This window comes from Stegastes partitus, unplaced genomic scaffold (genome assembly GCF_000690725.1).
Source record: "Stegastes partitus isolate 25-593 unplaced genomic scaffold, Stegastes_partitus-1.0.2 Scaffold642, whole genome shotgun sequence".
NCBI lineage: Eukaryota > Metazoa > Chordata > Actinopteri > Pomacentridae > Stegastes > Stegastes partitus.
The window spans coordinates 1095-16590 of NW_007578373.1; the positions used below are offsets into that span (position 1 = coordinate 1095).

General features: G+C 43.0%; 1 long non-coding RNA gene across 1 annotated transcript; it reads right to left on the reverse strand.

Moving 5' to 3' along the window:
• Window positions 1-10748: 10748 nt before the first annotated feature.
• LOC103363213 (uncharacterized) lies at window positions 10749-13958 on the reverse strand. The gene is made up of 2 exons (XR_520491.1): window positions 11744-13958; window positions 10749-11574 (listed from the first exon to the last, which is right to left on the reverse strand). It is a non-coding gene; the product is annotated as an uncharacterized LOC103363213 (long non-coding RNA).
• Window positions 13959-15496: the final 1538 nt, after the last annotated feature.

Below are 15496 nucleotides of genomic sequence, written 5' to 3' on the forward strand. Positions count from 1 at the left end.
TTGAAAATCGCAAACGAAGGAGGAGGTAGTGTGTCCTTAAAGTGCTGCACCCAACTTTTGAGGTCAAAATTTGCATGCTGGTGAAATCCTGCAGCCTTGTATTAACCTTAACTATGATCTTTGCCTAGTCTAAGTGTTTTAGCCACCTTCATCCATTGTTTATTATGCATAAGGAGAGTCTTTGCCTCACCAGAACAATACAGTGACCCCACTGCATATATACAAAGCAAACATTTTAAAACATGTAAAAAGAAAACAAAACAAAACAAAGCGATTTTGCAGAATCATCTAAACTGACATTTGTGCTTTGCAAGTGGACTGGACTATTGCATTACAATGTTGAAGCTATTTTCACAACCTGTGATGCAAATGAATGGAAGCTATTTCAAAGTTCAACCATCAAAGCACTAATGTCAGCCTTCAAAACCCTCAAAATAACTGTTTAATGTCAATGGAACAAGAGGACTAAGGGGAATCATAATGGAGTGAAACAGTGACTTTTCAGTATGTGTGTGGTTGTGTATGCATTTATGTATTTGTGGGGTCCAAAAACCAGGAGGCTGCTGCTGCTTTGTGAGACCAAAATGTTGTGATGGGAAGGCTTAGAGCAAAGGACCGTGGCATGCGTTATGTCAGTGGATTCCCTCACAAAGAACAGCGAGTCAAGGATGTGTGAGGGGTAAGAGATCAAAGAGATGGAGCTGGATTTGGAGGTAAAGAGATGCTGAGGCCTGAATTCAAACAGGGTCATTGGGGGGAGATGAGCCGTGGAGGCTGAAAATACTCAGCGCTAATTCTGGAGCTCCTCCGCAGAGGCTGAATGGCAGCGTGCACACACACACACACACACACACACACACACACACACACACACACACACACACACACACACACACACACACACACACACACACACACAGATGTTTGAAGGGCTATCGTTGTGAGGAATATTCTTTGACGTAAAGCATTCCCTGGCTGCTTGCTCTAACCTTAACCAACAGATCTCCGTGCCTTAACCCCAGCCTTCACCCTAACCATGACCTAAGGCTGGTTTATTTAGCAGGGATGGTGCACATTGATAAACATTGCCATAAATGTGCCAGAGCTAGCCAAGAGACAGCTTTTTTCATCTGTGGTCCCTGAACAGATGACACAGAGTCACACTAGAATCAGAACATAAGATTGAAGTTATTACAGTTTTTCTCAATCGCTTTGGTACATTCCTTGAATCATCCTCGACATTTGTAAAACAGTCAGTGCATTTACTGGCTCAAAATCCTTAGTAAATCTCTGAAAGTAAATCTCTGTGTCAGTGAACATGTCAGTGGCATCAGAACGACCAGTCCTTGTGTCAGTGTGTCCGGATGAGACGGTCACATTGTTTAGTCGTGGTGTCAGTAGAACAGTGTGCTCTGGAGGGATGCTCTCATGTAAACTATGGAGAAAGTTTTCATGACAGTGATTGTAAATTCTGAGTTGCACCTCAGTGTGTGTGGGAGACTGATTGGAAGATCTGGACAAGCTTCACATTCAGGCTTTGACTGTTTCTACTGTAACTTGTTGACAGACCATGTCACTGTGATACAGAAAGGAAGAGACAGCACTGCACAGCACAAAGGAACAAACAGAAGTAGAAATGTGAACATAGGACAGCCTCCTGAGGGAAAACTGTACATGCAGTGCTGTAGGAGTTACTGTGCAGTCTACTAACTATTGGCCAGATGATGGTTCATAAGATGCACCTTTGAGCTATTTCAGGAAACTGCTTGATCATTGGTTGATCTATATAATGCTACACACATTTCCCTTCATTAGAGAAAGTCAAGATTCACCTGGGAGCAACTTACCAATTCAGGACAGATTTAGAAAAAAAAGTCTAATTGAAATGTATAGAAACATGCTTCACATATTGTGACAACCTGTTCAACCATTCTGCATGTAAAGACTGATGTGATGAACTAAAGCCTGAATGTTGTGGGGGTGAGACTATTCAACAGAGACCCATCATAATACATTCTGATCAACATGACAGAAGCTGTTGATCATGTAGGAAACAGCAGAGAACTGCACGTCATCATCTGCATGGATGTACCGAAGCATTTAGAACTTGTTCAAAGAAATGAGAAACGGATTTGTTGATGTGCACAAGTGACACGATGATGATGTGAAGACTGAACAAGTGGTTCTGAGAATTTCAATTCTGATCTGAGGAATGAACCAAAGCGACTGAGAAAAACTGTAAGATCATTAATCCACATGCAGAATTAATGTTGATATAGACGACATAAGAGCACATTGTAGGGCATCGTAAGGGCATTATAAGACTGATCAATACCAGTAGATCTGATAAATGGTTTATATTTAAGGTGAACTATTAAAAAAACACTTTCCGTATTATTTCTGGTGGTGCTCTGAATGTAAATGAGTGCAAAATGTTATTCATAAAGTACAGTTGACCTTACACAAGTGATATCACACTTCAGCAACAATGGACTTGATCACTTTTAGATTTAATGCTGTTTATGTTTAGAAGAACACCTGAAGGATCCTTTGGCTTAACTTCATTCTTCACTGTTCTTGGATGAATCCTGTTCTTTAAAATCAGTGGATTAACTAGTTCACTGTTTATATTGTGTGTGGTCGTTCCAACTACCCGTGGTTTGCATGAAGAAAAAAAAGTCAGCAGTAACGGGAAACTTCTCACAACACAATGTGCATGCAGGTGAGACGGTTTTGTTGCATGTTGCAGCCAATTCTAAAACCAAGTCCTAAAGGGCTGGAAAACAGTGGCCAAAAAGTCTTACACTTCCAAAATGTTCTTATTCTGATGGGTTAAAACTCAACTTAATCCTCACAACAATAGTTGGACAAACACACACAAACAACAGCAGACGTCTGGGTTCCTGAGTTCACGCCTACACGAGGACACATGAAGAACCTTTCCTGCATCCACATCCAGCCGTCCTCTCTTTCCATCGCACTCTGATTTTTGCCAGTGGGAAAGAAACATGTCTGATTATTTAATAGGCCTCAGAATGGATCTCACAGGGAGCTGTGTGTGTGTGTGTGTGTGTGTGTGTGTGTGTTTGTGTGTGTGTGTGTGTGCGTGTGCGTGTGCATGTGCGTGTGCGTGTGCGATACTTCTATCTGTGTGAGGACTGCTCATGTATAGACTCATGCAAAAGCAACTTATTAGTTTGACATTCGAAAGCTTGTTTGGCGTTTAGGGCTGAAAGTTAAGTTAATAACCCGTGACATATAAATAAATGCTCACTTTCTTACTTTTCAACACAAAGTGTTACAACACAATAATGATTCAACCAAAATCCACTTTATGAAAGCTTTTGTATTTGCTCTTCCCAACACCTGGGGCTCTATCGTTGTGAATCAGTGGCGCACAGCACAAGAGCACAGGGTGTGGCAAGTGATTTGTGGTAATTTTTGTGGCCTGAGGTGCACAGTGTAACTGCAGCAGAGTTGCAAACAGCGTGAGATCAGTCAGAATACATTAACAGCTGGTGCGGTGATGACCAATCCTATCTTTTCTCTTCCTTGCCTTCTAAAAGCAGAACGCTTTTCGAGCAGAGGAGCCTTTAGACAAAGTTTGGAATCAGTGTTCTTGTGCAGAAGTGCAGGCAGAATTGCCATGGCACTTTAAATTAATTATCTTTTGATGAGACAGAACATTCAGTTACTGGGGAAATGTAGTCATGAGAGAGCCGCAGCTAAATGCAGCAAACGGGAGTTAATAGAGGATGGGGTCAGTATCTCTGGACTCTGCATTTCAGCACAAAATGACTCTGAAAGAAAATAATTCACACCACCAACACGTCTGTGACTTGCTGGAGATATAAGGGAGTTTTCAGGATCATTTCTTATTTAAAGCCCTTTTAAAAATATTTTATTTTCTGCAAACAGCATATTTTATAAATTTCTCCATTACATATGTTGTGTTTTTATTGTTGTTTTAAATTACAACCCTCTGTTCTCCAGTTCTTTCCTTCAGTATTAATGCATGAACCAAATACAAAACAAATGAGTTCATTTCAAAAGAAATTTGGACAAAATGTCATTTAAGTTTTACTGATATCTGGAGATCCTTTTGTCTCCATACAAGTCATCGAACATGTCATCATATCACCTTTTTTTCTCCTCTGTAAAAAAAAAGAAGAATAAAACTAGCTAAAAAACAATTGAAAAAATAACTAGAAATCAAAAATTTTAAAATATGTACTGTGTATATCGTTTTGGATTCATGACGGTGCATCCTACTGGAACACCAATCCAGTATCATCTACAAATGAAGAGTTTATTTTGACACTCCAGTGTTGCAGGAAGTCGTGTTGTATCACAGCAGAGCAGATGGCCACACTGAGCCAGACAGCGACTGCTACAGAATCGGAACCGCGACCCATAAAAGCTTTCCTGTGAAAGTTGTCTCCTTCTCTGACACGGACACATCTCGTCCTGCACCTGTTGGTGAAACGATACATTTGAAAATTCATGAAGAACAATATGTATGTTCTCCCCGTGCAGCGTGGGTTCTCTCCGGGTTCTCCGGCTTCCTCCCACAGTCCAGAAACATGCTGAGGTTAATTGGTGATTGTAAATTGTCCGTAGGTGTGAATGTGAGTGTGCTTGGTTGTCTGTCTCTAAGTGTAGCCCTGTGATAGACTGGTTACCTGTCCAGGTGAACCTGCCTTCACCCTGAGTCAGCTGGGATAGACTCCAGCCCCCCGAGTGAGGATTAAGCGGTGTATAGATGATGGATGGATGGATGGATAGATATCAAAAATAATTATATTTTAGCATTCAATATATCATTTCGGTTGAAGAGCTTCTGGTGTATTAACCACTACAGAAACATAAGAGATGATTTTGGTAGTTACCAGTTACAGCTGTGGCATTTGTTAATCACTGGATATAAAAACAAACCAAGCCAACACTAAGAATAAAGCCACAAACAAACAGTTAAGCCAAAACAGTAGTTGACAAAATGATTTTGGAGCTAAAGTGACTTTCTAAATCACATCCAGGTGGAGACAAGTCTTGACTGACTTCTGCCGCTGCTTTAGCATTTCAAAAATCCCACCTCCGACCCAGCATGCACCTGTCGGCTCTCTGCTGGGATGCTAGTAATCATTGGTACACACTCCCTACCTAGCTGAGCTCAGTCTTTCCTGTTGGACACCAAAGAGGTCTGGCAATAAAAGCAAAGCGTAATCTACTTCACATGAGTTGGCTGACTGAAGTGACCATTAGTGGGTAATCGTAGAGAGCAGTCATACTCGACAAACTGAGACTGTAGCAGCCGAACCCTTGAGTGTGTTGAATTGAACACTGCTGCATTTGATCCTTGTGAATTCAACTTTTCACTTGAAAGAGAACAACTGGGTTCTTTCTTCTTTCAGAAGTGGCACTCTCCCTTTAAAGACCGATGGTAGTTTTGGAAGGAGAGTTGACATTATCAGTGGAAAGTCCTCGCAAGTATAGTAATACCGCTGCATTTCTGCCAGTGTTTGCGAGTGTATGTGTGTGCTTGTTTTCCTTTGTGCCAACATCAAATGAGTTTTTAGATATCAGTGTGTTTTCATCAGTCCCACACTGACAGGCTCTATTAAAAACACCCTTGGACTCATTCTCATCACAGTTTGACAGGAGTAATTCCCATGGCAAGCAGGATGACGAGATGGAGAGCAGACAGGAGTTAACACATATCCAATTTTAATGTCTTTTTCTTTTAACTTGATTTATTTCCGACATCGGGCCAGTATTAACATGCAAGTTCCAAGCTGGTAAATAGAAGCTACAGGACCAACAGTTCACATCTTTGGCTTGAACTCAGCAGTGTTTGCTTTCTCACAAGTAGACATTTTAGTGAGTTAAATGCAGGAATGAAGGTATTGTCACCGAGGCTCAGATCTTGCTGTATCAGGCCATTTGTGTGAGCTGCAATCTGTCCTGTACTTAAAACTACCGCCTGAAGGAAAATCAATCTGCCTGTAAAGTCGATTCAAATTACAGCATTCCCCGCATGTCGTACGTGTGCATCATTATGTATGTGCATGCTTATTACTGTGGCCATATGTTTGAGCAAGTGCCTCCCCCAGTGAGTGAATATCACTCTAAGGTTTGCAGACGTGATCAATGCACACTTTTAGATGCATAGAAGTGTTGTTCCGTCATCGTCCATCTGTACGCGCCGTGTGTAGCAACAGTTAGCGTGGCTGTCAATCTCATTAGCCAAATGGATGCTACATGTCGCTGTTGTTGGCTGTAATTGATGTAAATCCAAATTGTCGATTATTATTATTTGTTGTTGTTGTTTTTTTTGGGGGGGGGACTAAGACATGTAATATTTTATCACAATTTAATGTCTGAAAGTCACGGGTCGGAGCGGCTTCTTCAACAACAGAGGAACCATCTTTTCGTCAACACACAAAAACCATAACTTCAATACAATGTGAAGATATGAAACCAGCTGTGCAGTTGCTTATTTTTCCACTTTTCCCACAATTTGTGCTGAACATCCACAAAACCCCAATAATAACAATCAAAATAATAATAATATGTAACTTCATCAATAGGGAGGAGCTGAAACTGGTTTGAAAGCTACAAAAAAGGACAAACACACATGCTGCTCACTATCAGGGTGAACTATAGCAGAGAAAGACGTGTTGGTTTGTTTGCGTCAATCCATCCATCCAACCATCCATTTCCTGTTGCTAGTCTGGGGTTGGGTTGCAGTGGCAGCAAGCGAAACAGATCATCTCAGAGGATCACAACGTCCGAAAATAACAAATAAGTAAACTCTAAACAAAATCTCAGACGGATTCATGTAACTGCTATCTGAAGTTATATGGATTGACCCATGCAGCAAGCTTTCACTTTAGGTTTCTTCAGTTTCTGGAACCAGCACAGCACTGAAACTTCAACTTTTCACAGAGCCTGTGCATTATGGGTAAGTTGACATCTACTGGCTGTAGACTGTAAGAAATAAAGCTACGAACTGGCAAATACATGCAGACAGATTGAATCAAACAGGCTTCCTGCTTTGACCAAAGTTGTTATTTTCCTGTACAAGATTAGTTTAAGTCAAATATAACAAATATAGAAACTTTCTCATCCACTTCTGTGAAAAAGAGCTGCACACACCTCGCTTAAAAAAATATAAATGGAACATTTGTCACTCTTTAGGTTTTCCAGCGCGGCTCTCCGTGATGCATTTACACCATTTATGTGCTGCTGTCATGCGCGCTTTATCAGCCTTCATGGATTGTAGTGGAAGCATGGTGATACAGCATCTGCTCCATGAACGGTTCACATACGTTGTAGCCACGGCGTAAAATGTCTTCGCCACAAACTGATTGATTGTATCGATTGTAAGAGCAAACTCATGCACTCCTAGCATCTGAGAAAACTGAAGACCCAGTGCAACACCTTAATGTTTGACACCAATTACCCTACAACAACAACAACAGCAACAACAACAACAACAACAACAACAACAACAACAACAACAAGACAAATCCTTGGTGTTGGTACATTGCGCAGCTAAAGGGCAGTTAGAATGACAAGAGCAACAGGTCTGCTGCATGTAAAGCTAAAACCATTTGCCTCAAAGTGGAATAATATGGAACCTTTAAGCTAGCTAGCCATGTGGTACATCCATCCATCCATTATCTATACACCGCTTAATCCTCACGAGGGTCATGGGGGGCGGAGTCTATCCCAGCTGACTCAGGGTGAAGGCAGGTTCACCTGGACAGGTAACCAGTCTATCACAGGGCTACACTTAGAGACAGACAACCAAGCACACTCACATTCACACCTACGGACAATTTACAATCACCAATTAACCTCAGCATGTTTCTGGACTGTGGGAGGAAGCTGGAGAACCCGGAGAGAACCCACGCTGCACGGGGAGAACATGGAGACTCCACGCAGAAAGATTCTGGTGCCCCCACCGGGACGCGAACCGGCGACCTTCTTGCTGCGAGGCGACAGTGCTAACCAACTGCGCCACCTTGCAGAGGGCCCGCCTCTCAATCCGTCTGACCAATCGCTGCTCCTATGGCTCCGCCCCCCTCCCACAATTTTTGCGTCACTGGCTCCAAAAATCCAAGATGTCAACCAGGAAGTAGCAAAACCCTGGCTTCATGTTCTCAGTGCAGAAACCAACGGGTGACGTCACGGTAGCTACGTCCATCTCTCATACAGTCTATGGTGGTAACTTAGTTGGGTCACCCAATTTGAACTTATTGTTGTAATAATAAAAGTGTTCCTTACCTCTTATTTAAGTACATTCATCCATTTATGAAAAAAGACTCTTCATCTTCAAAGTCCCCACGTATTCAGGGCTTTTTAACATTAACACTTTGTGTTTCTCATTCATCACAACACAGTCACACGCCAACGGGGCAGAGCTGCCATACAAAGTGCTCACCTGCCATCAGAGGCAACTTGGTGTTCAGCATCCTGCCCAAGGACAAGAATTTAACCACCAACCCTGCAGTTAGTGGACAACCTGCTGTATCACCTGAGCCACAGCTGACCTGAATGAATACGGTGTTTGCTTAATACAGAGAGGTATGTTTTATTCATACAGAGCTGTATTCCTGATCCACGCCCAGGGCCTCTCACTCTCCTTTTCAGCTCTGTGTCAGTCTCCACCAACTCCTGAGAAAAATATGTGTCTTTAGCTTCTAAATGCTCCATTATGTTCACCAGCCAGTCCCTAACAGTGTCTGTCTGCTGTTTGCCGCTGAGCAGGTAGTGTACAGTAACTTGTTAGAGCTTTTCATTGAAACAGCTGCCTGCTGCTGCTGGAAATGAGGTTGTAGAGAGAGCCGAGACTGAACCAAAGCAGCGAAGTTATAAAATCACAACAATGATGCTAAATGTTCTGTAGAGCTGAAGGAAGCTGCAGCATTAGATGATAATTCTCTGTGGCTCCATTGCTGCGAAAAACCAGTTTCATACAACACATGGTTATTTGGCCTGTTGTTATGAAAACTTTAATATATGACAAACTGTCATATAATGATACGGCCAAAATACCTCAAAATAAGTATTTCATACACATCAAACCTGAGGAACCAATCCTGTGAACTTGCCAAATGGGGCTTTCCACATCATTCTTCTTCTTTGGAATTGGCTTCCAGTTCCAACATATATGACTCTTCAATTCCAACTGTTGAGCAAAATCATGGGTGAGCTGGTGTGTTCGAGCTGCAAAGAGGTTACACTAAGACCGCAAGAGATTACTTCAATCGAAAAAAAATAAATATGTAACTGATACACAGAGAGGACTTTATGGAGGTAAATGAACATCCACAGAGGGACCATCATCCCCTCCATTGTTAAACCTCTAGATTCACTTGTGTGCTTAGCAATACTAGCATGCTAATGCAGTGTTACAGCCTCCCTCTGTTCTCAAACAGCCTCAGCTCCTGATGTCATGAATTGTACAACATGCTGGAATCATTCCCTTGAGATTCTGCTCCGTGTCGACATGATTGCATCACATCATTTCTGCAGAATTGTTGGTCGCACATTCATGCTGCCACATCACGTTAAACCACATCCCAAAAATGTTCTCCCGGATTCAGATCTACTGACTGAGGAGCCAAAACACCAACAAAAATATACAGACTGTGACAAATTAAGGAAAAAAACAACAACATAAAGCGTCCTGGTAAGATGTTGGCCTACCAAGTCTCAAAGCTAAATCTAAACGAACCAAACACCATTCTTACAAAAGGTATTCACTCGTGCTGGCTGCGAAGGCCATAGCACATGATTTTCATACTTACCAAGTCATGCAGTGATCCCTGGTGCCTTATGAACAGGGGTGCTGTCATTCTGGAAGACATCACTTCCACCAGGATCGAAATGCTTCATCACAGGATAAAACTGATCCTTCACAACAGTTTCCATTGATGTGCAGTGACTCCAAATGGACAAGTGGATCCAAATCACATCAGTAAAATGCCCCTAGAGCATAATATAGTCCTTGGATCCCCTCAATGTAGGTGTCAAGCAATTACCTTCCTCTTGTTGTACACCACTCACTCCCCTAGTCGTTGACATGGTAAAGAACGACTCATTTGACCATATAACTGTTTTTCCCCCCATCTCCCCAGACCGGTGCCGATCGTTTCTGCACCACTGAACTTTCAAATGTGCATTCATCTTTGTAATAAAGACTGCTGTGGGTTGCAGTGCATAAATAAGTATCCCTCCGTACATAATTGGCGACAGACTGCTCTTGTTTACAGTTTGATCATGTTTTGTGCTGACATTCTGAGTCTCTTGAGGAAGAGTCGCTCTGTTTTACTTTACATATCACACTAATGCGCAGGCATCAAATGTTGACCACAGTTTCTCATCCCGTTTGCTAGTGCCTTTCCAATAGATGTGAATGCATGTTGCTGTAGTCACGGTTCCTATAGAAACACTTGTATGTCGATCTGTCTTTGAGCCTGAAGCTCCTGCTGCTGTCTGTTCCCCAAAAACAAACCCTGTTATGACTTATTTTCTCGCCATCTTTATACAAACTCAGAATCAGTTTGGCCCGGTCTGCATTTTTACATATAACACAGGCTATGAAAGGTGACTAGCTGCTGCGTCGACGCATCTGCAGTCGCTCTTTTCCTTTGTTTAGGTTTTTCCTTTGTTGCCCGTCTGTATGTAAATCTGCAAAATCTATAAGAAGTCATTAGAGAACAGACACACCGAAGTCAAGGTAAGGAAATGTCAGCTTGTACATTTATTTTTATTATTCACAGGTGAACACAGCGAAGGCATGGAGTGTTTCATATCCCCTCGGGGGCACATTCAGCAGGGCAAAATGTCACCGAATGATCAGAAATAGAAATATTTCATGCGGGGCCACATATATGCCCCCAGGAGATACATGTTTTTTTTTTCTTCTTACCAACACAGTTTAGAACCGATCAACCACCAGTCTCTATTGACTGGAGTCAATATTTACTTCTATTTATTTACTTCTTTTTATTTTTTTTAATCTGTGTGCAAGAGAGCCCACTTGGAGTTCATGTGCCTACGAAACAGTCACCAACAGGCAGAAAGCACAGGACCAAAGGAGCATCAGGATGGATCGCACAATAAAATGGGAGTCAAAGTGGGGAAAGCCCTGTGGTGATGTCCCTCACTCTGGCACTGTACACTGACATGCTTTAGACATGAAGCAAGGGCGGGGTGTAGGTTTGAGTCAGAGTCATTTTAAATGCAGCACACTTATGTCCACCTGCTCGTCTTCTGGACCCAGGCTTTGGCTTGGAATTACCCAAAGGAAAGGTTTGACAGAATGAAAGAGAAAAGAGAGATCCGTTTATTTTCCACGCAGTTCCCTTCAAGTGACAGCTCAATCCGCACGGCTGTCTTCCCTTTGGAGAGACAACTTTTCATCGAGTCAGACGGCGCAGCTCATGAGATCAGGTCTCTTTTCTGAGTCTGTGACTGTGTGTGTGTGTGTGTGTGTGTGTGTGTGTGTGCGTGAGTGTCATCGCCTCAATCTCCATGGCGATGATGTCCCATTCAGCCAGGCACCTGCCGGGATAAGAGGTGGGGGTTAAAGGGAGGAGGAGGAGGAGGAGGAGTGCCGTGTTCAGTCAGTCAGTCAAGCAGCAAAAAAAACAGCATCAAAATGGCCGCCGCGCCCTCACCAGGTGTTGGTGTATTGAAAAGAATCTTCCGAAGATCATTCAGCTCCATTTACCTTTTGGGATCACCTAGGGCGCAGCGACTTGGGTGAGCCTGGAGTAACCATGGCAACGCATTGCCGACAGTGACGAGATTGTGCATCTGTGTTGGCTGGGAAAAAAACAACAACATTCAGCTAAAGAGACTAAAACGCTGCTGCAGAGACACGTCTGAAACAACGATCCATGTGCGACGCAGTGAAGCAGTTCTCAGAGAGTCCAGGAGGTTTCCCAGGAGTCCATGTGGAGGGTCCAGGAGGTCCAAAACATTTAATTCACCAGATGTTTAATTGCACAGAGATGATCCCAGTCAGCGTGAACAAGAAAGAGGCTCAATCAGCTTCAATAAACGGGTGTGAGAAACTCACTGAAATTATACAAAACAATGCTAATGAAGTGTCAAACGAGAAGTCACAGCAACAATCCTCTTGTTACACACTTTTTTTTTTTTACATCGTTTAACAGACAAAAAAAGTGTAAATGTGGTTCTTAGACAGTGCAGCTTCAAACTCAACCAAAGTGTACAAAAAGGAATCAGAGGTTTTGTGCTTGTTGAGGGCGTCTGATTGAATTTTTAACTGCACGGATTAGATAACCTACTGAAAGAGAGACTTTGTCAAAAGAGGATTTAACATAAAAAGAAAAAAACATTTCCTAAGAAATGACTTGTAGCCTCGCTCTGCTCAGTACATGCAAGCCTTCTACTGCTCCAGTCTTGTTCTGAGAAGCGGCTTATGGCGGTTAGCTAATGATAGAAAACTATAGAGTGAGTATTTATGACTCAGCATTACTTGTGCTACTGCTATGCTGTGTTGTCATGATGTTGTCAAAAGGCATTTTAGGGCTGCCCGAACCTTTGTGTGCGCTCCAGTCATAGGAACCGTCCCTGTGGAAGCTCTTTCAGGACTGTTTTCTGGGGAGAGAAGAAGTCCTACATGATCATGAGACTGGAGTTCTGCTCAGTAGCGACTATCTGTCTTCGTTTTGGCACACTTTCACTTAACGGCAACATCGAAGCTGTTGGATCCTGCACCGCAACAGAAAGGCCAAAGTTAAATCGTCTTTAGCTCGAGGAAGCCTGTGTTTTGAGTGCACCTTGAGACACAGCAGGTCCTGGAGTGTTTGGCCAAGCACAGCACAGAGAGAAGCAGAAGCAGGGAGGTAACTACGTATGCATGAAGCCACAATGTCTCCCTTTTTCTATAAAATTTCAGCACACTTATGGATTTATTGAAAACTGCCTTTTTCGTCAAATTTGGTTAAAAAAAAATCAAGCGAGCAGCGTTTCCTCCAGCCTCAAGTCCTTCTTTTCCCCCTAAACACATTAAACAATTCTCCATCATCTGAATGACAGCAAAACAACACACACACAATAAAATGTCAACAGTTCCTCGACATATTACAAGATACCATCTAAACATTTGATCTGAAATATCAACAGTAAGCGCTGAAGGGGTTTAGATCAAATTATGGGACGTCTTAGGAATGAATTTGCCATATTTTGTAAAGATTGTAAAGACATTTGTAATACAATGATGAAGAAGTTGCAATTAAAACAAAACAAAAAAAGGAGAAGAAAAAGGGATTTTTGTTTCTGGACATTGCTTTAGCTTTTTATGCCACAGCAAGGATTCAGTTTAGCTACAGTGTTTTGGAGAGAATCTCAGACCAACACCTCAAAAATCAGGACAAATCAATCTAAAGCCATCTTGATTCTTCTTTTCATTTGGCGTGTTAAGGTTCAATACATTCTTTAATATTGTGATGCCTTGTAATTAGCTTTTATGCTCCGGCCGACGCGCCTCCGCGCTCCTCTGACAGATGCCCGCTCTATAATGGTTGGTCATTGATGCAAAGAAGCAGCGCTGGTAGAAAGCACCATGGGCCACCAGCAAATCTAATGTTTTAGAGGGGATTCTTCTTTTAAATATTTCCTGAACGCTGTGCAATAGATGAAGGGACAAACAAAAAATTCAGTTTAGCGATTGTGTGTTTATGCATCTGTGTTTAGCTGAGAAAAGGCGGCAAACACGTGTGACTTAGAAAGAAGAAGAAGGCCAGAGCCGGTGTGTGTCTATGTGCGTGGCGATGTGTGTGCGTCTTGGAGTGGTGACGCGTCAGGACCTACAGAGTGTGAAATGGAGCAGGAGGTTCAGGCTTCGACACACTGCAACACACATCTCTCTCTCCGTCTCTATCTCCTGCTCCCTCGCCCTTCCTTCTCCTCTCCTTTCCCCCTTTTTCCCACTTCCATTTCCCTTCAGTCCCCCCCATCCTTGTGCTCCTTCCTCTCCTTTTGCTCCTCTCTTTTCCATCTCTTCCACTTTCTCTGTATCTCCCCATCGCCGCTTTATTCCACCGCTTTATCTCTCTGGATAAAGCTCTCCCTGCTGTGGAGTTTGTTTTTCCCCCTGCTTTGCCTTTATCTTTCGTTCGGATGCCGTGTATGTGCAGCAGCACGGAGAGAGAGACATAGACGGAGAGAGACAGCATCCCCATGTCAGGCCAATGATGGATTAGAATACTAAAATACTGGAGAGAGAAAGCAGACACACTAGACGCTCAAATCTGACATGGTGTGTGTGTGTGTGTGTGTGCGCGCTCGTGCACTTTTGTGCATGTAAATCTACTACACGGTAATAGAACAATAAAAAAGAGCGCTTCCTTCTGAGCACACACACACTTCCTCCTTCTCTATTCCTCTCTCTCACCCTGGAGGCTTTCTTTCTGTCTCTATCTCTCTCGCTCTCTGAGTTGATTTAACGCATGACTTCTCAGCTTGTTTATTTCAGTACATATTAATGTAAATCACCGGTGTCCACTCTCTCTGCTGTCTCTCTTTCTCCCACCGTCCGTCGTTCTTGTCGTCCTGCCACCGGGTGTCGGCCCTCGCGACAAACAGTCGAGACAACAATTAAAATGAACAACAGGGCCCAGTAAAAGGCCGCCGCTCCGGCCCCCTCCAGCCACGTCAATCAGACGCTTGACCTCCCCTGCTGATCTCAATTAACCCCTACTATTGGATAGCAGGAGGCAGGGGTGTTGGAGGGGGGGCGACCTGGCTATCTAATTCTTTGTAATGCGGAGAAGGATGGAGAGTGTGGGGTCAGAGGAAACTGCTCATCGCCTTTTGAGGTAATTTACTCTAAACCATATGCCTACTTTCGTCAAATTTAGAAGAAGCCTGCAGCCAATGTAATCAAAGCAACAACATCCACCACCTGAAGTAGCTGGGCGAGCTAATCCACATGGAAGGTATCGGGGAGTGACATGATGCTTACCAGCGAAAACGTAGCCTCAGAAATGCCATATGTAGAGCAGCAGGGCTTTCCGGTGGCAGCAGGTGCCACACTGACAGCTTAAGTGCACTGCCACAGTCAGAAGGGTGTGATGGATTTCTGTTGCAGGAGAAGAGCGTCGCAGAGAACTTCAGCTGAAAAGGCTTTCAGGAGGACAGAGTGTCCTTTGTGTGCCGCACGTTCAAGACCAAAGAGAATGAAGCAACAATCTGGTCTCAAAATCTGTCCACCTGTTTTCAATATAAACCAACTTGTGTTCAGAGCGTTCTACGATCAGGTGGGATGGCTGCACACAGTTCTCTGGAAGTCCTAAACTCAGCTGCAGGCTCATACAGATGAAACCATACGTTTACATGCACTGTATAAAAAGACATCAAACCATTTTGTTTCCTCTCACTGTCTGACATTAAACTTGTCCTGTTTTAGATCAGTTAGATTTACCAAAAATTGTTCTATTTGCTGAACGCCAGA